This window comes from Phodopus roborovskii, unplaced genomic scaffold (genome assembly GCF_943737965.1).
Source record: "Phodopus roborovskii unplaced genomic scaffold, PHOROB, whole genome shotgun sequence".
In the NCBI taxonomy this organism is placed as follows: domain Eukaryota; kingdom Metazoa; phylum Chordata; class Mammalia; order Rodentia; family Cricetidae; genus Phodopus; species Phodopus roborovskii.
The window spans coordinates 3,484,166-3,496,293 of NW_026126549.1; positions in this window are offsets into that span (position 1 = coordinate 3,484,166).

Here is a 12,128-nt window from a genome sequence, read left to right on the forward strand (position 1 = left end):
CAAAAAAGAAGTTCATGTGTAAGCCAAGAGTCCACAGACCAGATAGCAAAGAGATAACTGACTGAAAAACAGACTAGCAAAAATGCAAAGGAGATGGAGAATGCATGGCAGTACTGCTCAAAAGAAATCATAAACCATAAATGAGCCAGCCTCTTCTACAGTTTTATGTTTTTATAATATTCACATAGAACTCAAAACAACTAGGTGAATTCATCACTAGTAATTCATTTTATTGAGCCCAGTCATATGCTATATGGTGTTTTCCCAGTCACATGCTATATGATTTTTTCCTATGAAGTATTTCCCACTGTGTATTTCACACGTGGCATATCTAATTCTATCTTGCAAGTGCTCTGTAACTACAGATAGCTGGGAACTGTCATAACAATCCTGACATCTGACATCTGGAGCTCACAAGGTGGATGGAAAATGAGAAGTGCACAGATTCTGGATATATTTTAAAGAGAGGGCTAAGAGGTTTGTTTAAATGATGTGTGAGTGTATAAGAAACAAAACAAAATGATTACTGAGAGTAAAATATTTACAAGGAAATTCAATAGAAATGGCTTGGCATTAGGAATGACAGAATATTGCTTAACTTAGAGGGAGTTGTCAGTAATTTCTCTCTAAAAGGAAAAATCTGCATAATTATTTTATAATAATTTTTATTTTAATTAGACATCAAGGAGAAAGAATAAGCCAGGATTCAAATATGGCCATGACATTTTTCATTCTTTTTCTTATACATACATTCAAAAAACATGTACTGGATTCCAAATTATATTTGGGTGTGCATGATAGTTAATAAGCATTCATTCATTCATTTGTTCCTTTTTTTAGACAAGGACTAGCACTATAAGTATTTGCAACAATTAGTGAAAGAAATAAATATTGTAAGTGGTGACAGCCCAAGATAAGGACTTGATCATGTTCATGATGGTATTAGAATGTCAAACTGATGCTGAGTATCAATATATGATTTCTGGTCTAGAATTGGTGAGAGAGGACTGCAGAAGACCACATAATTTAGTATTCATCAGCTTAGAGAGTGAAGTGACTATTGGATAGAAAGGACTTCCCATATAGTTAAGTGTAAAGGAGTAAGGGACCATTCAAGCATGTGAATCTATGGGAAGGCCAATTGGCACTAAAAAGAAATTAAGGAAATGAACTCCTCTGGAGTTTACTGGATGAAAATATGGCAAGTTGATAGAATAAGCAAATGTATAAAATGCTGCTGTGAAATCAAGTCAAATGAAGACTGAAAACACACTATAAAGTTGAATGTCATGGAAGTCATATATCAGCTTGATATACAAAGTCTTGTCAAATCCTGGTTAAATAATTTTAAGAGAAAATGAGAAGAGAGTAATTGGAGACAAAGGGCATGCACGCATTTCTACTGGAGATTCCAGAAGACAGAAAAGGGTTGGGCTTGAGGCTGATAAGAGAAAGTAAGTGAATTCCAACAATGCTATCAGATTTACATGTCAATGAGGATAATGCAACAGTGAGTTAAAAATGATAGCTTATAGAGGGTCAGTTTTTGCAGAGCTGTTTGTAAGTAGATGGTAAGTGGAATTTAGTATGCATATTGACAACATAACTTTGCACAGGAGCATGGGTATTTTGTTTGATAGATAGTTACCAAACTACTGGAGGCAGATTTTAGTTGCTGGAGTGGCAAACTCTGTGGGAGATTTCTGATCACTGCTTTAATTTTCTCAGGGAGGTTGGACATATAATGAAAGGTCTAGTTTACACTGATTTAGGTAAGCAATTCAAAGCATTGAATGTCAGTAGTCTCATTTTTTAAATGTGAGTGAAATATTTGTCACTAGGTACCTAATAATGATTAAATTTATATTATAGACAAGAATATTAGCCTGATGGCTGCACCATCAATTAATGTTGGCCAATGTAGCAGTCCAATTATAAATGGATTAACAAAGCAAATATTGTATGTCACTTGGATTTCAAAAAGACTTGCTTCAGTGTAAAGAGGTGGCTCTGAGCTAATATCAGCACAATACAAAGAGGAACTAACTTATTCATGAAGAAGTACATTTATAAAGAATAAAATGTTACTATATTTGTCATTTGGCCTTTGATCAGGATGAACTCACTAAAATGATTTATCCTTAATTTTCTCTGTCCACCTGTTGAACCAATTTTCCCTCTAGCTTAGAACGGCAGTGATCCACTGAACAAGGGGAATAAACAAACGTCAATGCTCAGTCTCCTGTCATAGCCTAAGCGATCCAGGCATGTGAGATATCACCCTGATTAAAGTGTCAAGTGGCCATTAATCACATTAAAATGAAATGTGACCAGAACGAAACAAGAAACGGGACATCTGTGTCACCTTTTCTCTTTTTCCTGTAATGGCAATATCTATCCTCTGTATTCAAGATAATGTGAGTGTCTATTTGCATTGTGGGGACAGTGAGATGACTTGCATTTGACAGATCTTATTATGCTAGAAATCAGGAGTTCTAAAATTAACATAGGCTCTTAGTAAAGTGATTATGCAACACTAACCCAGTGCTTAGAATGTTTACAAGGCAAATTCCTTCCAGTTCCTTCTTCAGTTTTTCCATTATGCATATATTTTTAAATTACATGATAATGAAGGGTATATATGGGTATATAAATGGCAGACAAGTCAAACTTTTAACTTCCTACAAATACTTTATTTTAGATATTGGATCCTTGTAACAACAGTGGAGTCCACATTGACACTATGGTTCAGACTCTGAGTTTCTTTGAAAAGCAAACAAATGAACAACCACAACAACAAACCCCTCAAAAAAAACAACAACAAAAACCTGAAAACAAAACAGAAAAGTACGTTTCATTTTCTTATCTTTGAGTCTAGAAAGTAAACTTGATGGAATAAAAAGTGTAGACCAGGGGCTGGAGACATTTCACAGTGGTTAAGAGCACTAGATGCTCTTCTAAAGAATCCAGGTTCAAGTCCTGAGACCCATGTGGCAGCTCACAACCAACTGTAAAGTCAACTTGAGGGGATCCAACTCCTTTTCTGGCCTCCTCTAGCATTGTACTTATGTGGTGCAGTTGCACACATGCAAGCAAAATACTCATACACATAAAAATTAAAAAAATTAAAATAAAAAAGGTTTAGATTTCCCAGTTGGTCTTTTTTCAACCATACAAGATAATACATGGGTGTGCATAATACAGATAAAATAAATGTTTACTGGGTATTTGTTAATATTGTCTAGTAAATTTTTCAATATATTATGATCATGAATAAATGAGTATCTCTTAAATGACATAATCATTTAAACAGTAACTGTTCCAATTAAATGGTCTATACTCTGTATTGGTCTTTTCCCCTCTGTCTTGATTGTTGTTCTGTTGCTGTTATCAGGCACTGTGATCAAGGAAGCTTATAAAGGAAGGCATTAATTTAGGACCTTGCTTACCATTTCAGAGGGTGGCTAGAAGCATGGTGACAGGCAGGCAGGCAGGCAGGCATGGAGCTAGAGCAGTAGCTCAGAGCTCACATCTGATCTGAAAGTTGCAGGCAGAGACAGATCAACAGTGGGTCTGACATCAACTTTTGAAATCTAAAAGCCCAACAACATACTTCAGGGACACATATCTTCCAACAAAGCCACACCTCCCAATCTTTCCCAACTACTTCCATCAACTGGGAACCAAACAAATATATGCATAGTGTGAATTCTAGTTGGTCTTAATAATAAAAACATGAGTCATATATAGGGGTAAATGCTGAAAGATCAGAGACACAGAGCAACCAGCTCCTAGTTTTTGCCTCTACTGACTCCTCAGACCAAAGGGATGATCCTGTCCCTATAAATCCTCAGACTGAATGCTCTAAACTCCTGCCTCCTCCTGCCTTATATTTCTCTCTCCATCAAACCATATCACTCCTGTTTCTACCTCCCTGGTACTGGTATCAAAGGCATGTAGTTCTCAAGTACTGGATTAAAGGTGTGAGCCACCCCTGACTGGCTCTGTTTCTCTTTGAGACTGGATCAGTAACCTTGAACTCACAGTGATCCTCTTGCTTCTGCCTCCTGAGTGTTGGGATTAAAGGTATGTGCTAGCATTGCTTGGCCTCTATGACTAATAAGTGACTAGCTCTGATTTTTAGGCAAGCTTTATTTGTTAAAGTACAAACAAAATATTACCACATATATGAGCTATGGTTCCATATTTACCCAAACCACTGCACCCTCCCGAACCCATAATTCTGAAGTAAGTTTCCTATTTTTTCTTTTTTACTCTATGATCTCAGAAGAAGATATACAAAGAAGAAAATTTAGTTAAGAAACAATCCATTGAGCTGCTTGTGCATAACCTACAGTATTACCATTTCTTAGAATGTGTCAAGAAAGAACCCAAGGTTATTATCAAAAAGTAAGTGGCTTATTATTTAAACTTGTAGCCACAAAACCAAATGTCTATAGGGCACAGATATACAAGTTCAAATATCATGTAGAATACAGGAAAATATTTTGAGTTGTAAACAGAGCATACTGACACAGGCTCCATCTAAAAGTATATAATTTAATAATCTAAGCAAGTAAGCAGTATATATAAATTAAACCCAGAATTAATCATTACTCATACTATTTTACATGACCAAGAGGAAGCCAGAAATGATTCAAGTAAGACTATTTTAGAAATGGAATTATTTGCTTTGAGATGAAGAAAAAGAATGTCACATATTCATCCTCCTGACCATGTTCTTTAAATCCTAGATGTTCCATTTTAATAATGGAAATAAATTTATTAAAAGCCATGGATCCAAAGAGTATCATCATTTTGCCCTGAGAGAACCCCATGCCTAATCACATAGTGCCATGATAGGTAGAAAGTATGTATTTTTAACTACATCAATAACAAGGGGAGATTCTCTTAGCGCTAAGACACAACTAACTAAATGTCTTAGGTTTGGTGGTAAGTGAGAAAGGGAAAGTTGGAAATAGAAACACCCAGAGAAATGATTTATACCATAGAGATACGTTCTCTAAGATTCAGCTGCTTCTGGAAGGAATGATTTAAAAAAAGTAATAAAACCCTCAGTGGCAGAACATAGGGAATTGTGTAAATCATTCCAGAGATTTTAAATGACATACTTCTTATTTTTCTACACATAGACATGCATATATGTGCATGAGTGTGGACACACACACACACACACACACACACACACACACACACTTCAGCAGTCCTCTTCTAAGAGTTTGGTTAGCTTAGTCTATAGTAGATTAAAGTTTTAAAACACTCCCAGAAGGCTTTCAATGCAAGTGGTTAATAGATTTTTATTTGGAAGGCAGTTTGAAGGCACATGGTGCTCCAGGCTGAGTACGCTTCACCTTCCTCAAGAGTGAGAAAGTAAAAGTTAAAGGAGAGCACGAGAAAGGAGAGGAGTAACTCCAGAGGTAATGAGGATGAATTTAGGGGACAATGAAAGTGGGAAAGAAGCTTTCATGTGACTGAAGTTATATAGTCACGCATGAAATATAGGAGAAACTGGTCTGTAAACATTGAAGGATTAAGACTAATGAATTCAGCTGTTTGCTAAAGAAAGATATGGATACATATTATTTTATGCTTACTTTTAACATGCTTAAGTGCACACACATACATTATACACACATATATATATGATATATATATCATATATATACATATAATTTAAATAGAGTTTAACCATTTGGATATTATTACTCTCTCCAAGAACTGGAGATGATCTAACAAAAACCATAGTGTCAGACATGGGAAACTTTCCATCAAGTTGTTAGTCAAGGGAGTCTAAAAGACCATCAAAATAATATAGACTACTGCCTTTGCCCTCAGTTGCTTCCCAGAGCTTGGAATTAAGACTTGTTTGCTGAGGACTCCACATATTTCAGACACAGGATTGCAGGAGTCCAATTGGAACTGACCTGGCAGCATCCTCCCTGAGGACTCACTCCCTTAGTATCTGGAGGTGCTATGAAAACTGCCATGAAAAAAAGCAATCAAAAGTCCTACAGACTGCAAAGCCTACAAATCTGACCAGCCTGACAAAATATCCCCAACAGCATAGAAGTGACACCTTTATCTTGCAAGTAATCAACAATTGCTTAATTAGATTTAAGGCCTGGTCAATAGCAGATAATTCACATCCGATATCATAATTCTAGCCAACTACATGCCTAGGGAAATCATGGATCCCAGAGGAGTACCTACTAGTGTCAATTTCTTAAACCAGTATTCTGAATGCTTACCCATATACCCACAGGTAAGTGTGGTTCTCATCTCTCATCAAAGAAGCTTCCTTTTGTGGCAAATGGAAACCATCATAGAAACCCACATCTGGTCAAACTGCAGATAAAAACAGACTCTGGGGATTTCTAACCTCAAATAACATATGTACAATGCAATTCCAACACATAAGGCTCAAAGAAGTCAGATGGAAAGATTATAAGAGCCAGAGAATCAGGAATTCTGCTGGAAGGTAGTGTCTTCTACAGAGGACAAGGAAGGTGTACCCATTAACCCTCCACAATACAGTCACCCAAATAAGACATGCATTATGAAAACACCAATTGGCATGCCAATGCATTTGGGTGAAACCTCACATAGTCCCACCACAGATGGAGAGGTACAGATAATCATTGATGGTGACATGCCTCCTTAACAAATTATCCAGCCCTAAGCACATGAGCAACACTAAATGCACTCAGCAAGCTATGCTTATATAAAACACACACACACACACACACACACACACAACACATTATGTAACATTGATAATTAAATAAGAGATCATGAATTTGAAAAGGGAGCATGCATGAGGGGGAATTAGAGCAGAGAGGACAGAATGGAAATCTTTTAAATGCATTACCCATGTATGGATTTCTCAATAATTTAAGAAAAAGAAATTTGTACCACAAATAAGAGAAGCTACCTAAAAGCCCATCTTAAAGATCCTGGATGACATGAGGAGATAAACAAAACTACCATTAATGTTAAAAAAAAAACAACAAAAAAGTAATGTGTTTTGATATTACTAGGTGATGACTTAAGAAATTAAACTTCTTATGTTTGACACTCCCTTTTCAATGAAAGGAAGACAGAGATTTCAGGTTGTATGCTGATCCTAGTTCTCACTGGCTGCTGAGAACACCATATTGACAGATTGCACAAGAGACTGCTCAGCCTCGGAAGTAAAGCATGCAGTAATGAGTTAATGCTGCCTGTCATGGAAACAAATAACAATGTGTTTGCACTCATGAAATAGACGTTCTCCCCTGAAGACAGTCTAACTTTTATGTTTGGAAAATGTATCAACAACAAAAGGTCTTCGTTCTACCTCTTATGTGCATGCATTTTATTTGTTCTGGCACCTGGAACAATTATACACATTAGAAGTACTTGAATAACTTGTGTATACTTAAGTTGATGCCTTCCTGTTAATATGTTTTGGCAACCAGAGAATTTCTACAAGCTCACATACCCAAGAATCACATACCCTTATTTCTGTCTCCTGAAATACAGGATTGAGAATTCAACTGAAGTAGTAAAGATTCATTAAGTTTAACAAGGTAGATTATTTTTAATAGTTAGTTGAACATCATTAACAGCATAGTAACTTTTGGAAAAATGGTTAAATAGATGAAAGAGAAAAAGAGAGAGGAAAGTCAGAGACAGAGATGGACAGACTAAAAGAGACAAACTAGTTTGAAAACAAATCATATATTGGATCAGATTACAAAACAAAGAAAAAGATTTCAATAAGTCTTTGTCCTTACTGCACAGATATAAAATTTATTTACAATATATACATTTATATTACTATGGTATGTGTTATTGTTGAATATGATTTTTTATTATACAAATATTATCACCCTATTATCCAATAGTTCTGTTGCCCAACAAAAACCTCTAAGCATAGAGTATTTGATGGTTTCTCCAACATCTCTTGTTGTCAAAACAGATTTTATTTAACCCTTTCATTGCCTCAGATTGTAGCATGTCTGCTGTTCAAAATATCAGTTTTGTTGCTTATAGAAACTCAGGGATTTGCTATACCTGTGTACATTGTTATTTCACTTCTGATTATATTTTAATGCATTTTTAAGATCTAGGGAAGGCAGGCTCCTCTGTGGGTGGAAGACGGACCAAGGTGCTGACAGGCTCTGGACAGGCTGAGATTGAGTCAGGAAAAAAATAGAGGAGAACAAGAAAAGAGATATCATAATAGAGGGAACCATTATAGGTTTAAAGAGAAATCTAGCACTAGGGAAGTGTCTGGAGGTCTACAAGGATGACCCCAACTAACAATCTAAGCAATAGTGGAGGTTACCTTAAATGCCCTTCCCTGCTAATGAGATTGATGACTACTACCTTATATGTCATCCTAGAGCCTTCAATTAGTAGCTGATGGAAGCAGAAGCAGACACCCACAGCTGAACACTGAACCAAATTCCTGGAATCCAGTCACAGAAAGAGAGCAGTGATGAGAAAAGGGGTCAAGACCAGGCTAGAGAAACCCAAAGAAACTGCTGACTCGAATAAGGGAGAGCTCATGAACCTCAGTCTCATTGCTTGGAAACCAGCATAAGAATGACCCAGACACCCTGAATATGGGTGTGAGTTAGGAGGACTAGGCAGTCTATGGGGCCTCTGGTAGTGGATTAGTATTTATCCCTAGTATACAAATGGACTTTAGGACCCCATTCCACACAGAGGGATACTTTCTCAGCCTAAACACATGGGGAAGGGCCTATGCCCTGCTCCAAATGATATGACAGACTTAAAAATTCCCCATGGAAGGTCTCACCCTCCCTGGGGAACAGAAAGGGGATTGCATGGGGATTGGTAGGGGGACAGAGGAGGAGGGGAAGGTGAGGGAACTGGAATTGACATATAAAACAAGCTTGTTTCCAATTTAAAAAAAGAATATATATTTAAAATAGAAAGATCTAGGGAAGTACTTATGCTGTTCTTCTCTAGATGCTGTCTCACATATCTACTGACTTGTGTTTCATGATGTCATAGCAATTAGATGTGCATATTTGTATTCATGATTAAGGTGGGTCTTACTGAGTTATGGCATTGGAAGGGGTTGAATCATACTCTCTAGGCTGTAAACAGTGGTTTATTTAGTTTAAGAAAGATTGCCTTGTTTATTTTTCTCATGGTTACATTGATATTTCATATTAGTAATAAAACTGAGTCACAAACACCCTGATCATATTTTCCATAGGACAGAAATCCAAAAGATAGTTTTAAAAAAGGCACTCTTTCAAAGTCCTTTTGTGCACCAGGCATACATCCTGGTTCCACTGTCAGAGTTCCCTTAGACTAACCAGGCCTTCTAACTGAGACCCATGTTCAGGGGTTCTGAGTCAGTCCAATACTGGATTCCCAGCTATCAGTCTGGGGGCCCATCCCTTAACCTAGAGGCAGGAGGGAGGGCCTAGTCCCTACTTCAAATGACTTGAAAGATTTAGATGACCCCTCTAGGAAGGCATCACCCTACATGTGGAGTGGGGGAGGGGATGGGATGGGAAAATGGCCGGGGGCATGGGAGGGTGGAAGAGAGGAAGGGAGAAAGGGACGGAGAGGGAACTGGAATCAATATGTAAAATAAGAAAAGTAAATTTAAAAAAAAAAGGTGCTGTTTCAAGCAGAAAATGGCAATGCCAACTACATCTTCTGTGATGATCCCAACTAATCCAGACTAGTAGGGGCATAGTTTTCAATATTTCTCAAGGAGATGCAGTTGGGTATCTAGTATGTTCTTTCCATACTAGCAAGAAATTCACTTTTCTGTATAGCAGTAGAGTACACTATGAAGAAAGCCAGGAGAAGCATGTTTCCTAGAAATTATTGGCATGCAGCTAATCATTGTCTGTTTCTACCAGGAAAGGGATCTTCTCTAAAAGTTGTGCTTAAATGTGAGCAATAGCAACAGTAAACAGGGGGAGCACTGCAAGTCCATCTGAAGAGCTGCAGCATCTCTTACTCATCTTAGGGACCAAAATTCCAAACATTGTGTCTAGGAAAATTCAGAAATGAGAGGATTGGAAACAAATAAATACTAATACAAACATTATATTATAATCATTAATAGATGTTAAACAAGTCAAATAGTAAATGTGGATTGTCAAAAGATCCAAGACTTTACTACAAAATATCAGTAGAACAAGGGAGGCTTCAAGGTACAGAGAGAAAAGCTGTCCCTGAATTAAGGATCTAGAAAATTGCCTTTTCCTAGAAGTCCTGAAAACAACATCACATGATATTATTTCTAGGCTGGACTAGAGAACCACCCACAATCACTGTAGACTGCTGAGACAAATGCTGAGTATCTTTCCAACCAAGAATTCACATGGGAGTTTGAGGAGCAGTAGAGACTATAAAAGCTGGTTTGAATTATGTGACACTGGAAGGTGGTTAGCCCCTATTGCTATCATTGGTTAATGAGAAGACAACATGCTTCTACTTTGTTTTTCTTAGAGTGACTAATTGGAAAACAAAAAAATATGTGATAACATGATATTGAAATGCCTTTTATCACCTCCTTCATTAGTCAATTAGGTTTAGCTTGAATTCAGCATCCAGCTTCATTTTAGACATTTCCAAGTCATTCCTTCTTTAGCTTGTCAATCCTCTCAGAATACTAGGGATATTCAGTTTTTGTCTGCCTTGAGTGACAATTTCCATCTCCTCCTTCCTTCTGAAGACTATGGAGAGCATGTGCTCTTTTTTTTCTGTAATCCTCTTCTATAGCTACAAAAATGGTACATGTGTAACAGCCTACCAGCACTAAATAATAATTTTAAAAAAGGACCTAGCCTAAGAAAGTAACATATATTTTTGTAGAAACACATTATGTAAGCCACTGAATAGATTTCATGTGACCACAGTATAGCATTATTTTTCCAGTACCTTATGAAGCCACTATTCCTTAGGAGTCTCACTGAGACCAGCTAGCTGTGAACACCCAGGATGCCATTCCTTAAAATTGACACTGTTTTTAGAGTTATGTTTATTATTCTCATTTGTCTTCATACTTTATTGAATTGCCATTAAATTCAAATAGAGATCTTAACACTATGCAAGTAAAGAAACATTTAAATTTAAATGTAGGGTGAATCTGGGAGGAGTTCAGGGAGCTGAATCTATGATCAAATTAAAATGAACAAAAACCTATTTTAATAAAGGAAAAAAGGATAAAGAAAATGTGGTACAAATTTACACAATGGAGTGTTATTCAGATATTAAAAACAATGACATCATGAAATTTTCAGACAAATGGATGGTATGGGACTGAAAGACCCGTGGAGGCATGGACCCTCATGCCCCGACTCAGGAAAGGCAGCCCCCCAAGTCACTCATGAGAACCAGTCTTGATGCAAAAGCATGAGGTCTTTTATATTCCAGTGCACTGGGGTCCCCAGCCATATTCCACGTGGGGTAGAGGAATGGGAACCCTAGGTACAGGGTTCAGACAGTTTTTATAGGGTTACAACAAAGCCCACACATCACAAACCAATCATCTCATAGGTCCAGTGCGGACCAATCAATTTGAACTATCTAAGCTCGCGCTTAGCCCATGAAGTCTGCTTTCACTAGGGCTTCTGGGTAGTATGACACGGCTCATTTCCTGTTCTCATTCACTCACAGGTGCTGTCCTTAAACAGCCCTGTTGTAAACAGTCAAGAATGACCTCTTGCCTACTCACTGCTAGGGGCAGAGTCTAGGGAAAATTAGGCTAAATTTTTCCATCCTTACAGGACAAAATCATTCTGAGTGAGGTAACCCAGAACAACAACAAAAAAATGTTACTATGCACTTACAAGTTATTAGTTATATTATTATTTTACTTATGAGTAAAAGATAATCATGCTAAAATTCACAGACCCAGAGAGACTAATTAACAAGGGGAGTTCAAGAGGAGGGCACATTGATCTCCCTGGGAATGGGAAATAGAATATATTTCATGGATAGACTGGGGATGAGTGGGTGAAAAGGGGAACAAGATGGATCAGGTGGTGTAGGAGGAGGGATGGAGGGAGAGAATACTTGAAGAGATTACTGGGATTGGGGGCATTTCGGGTGATATAGATACCTAG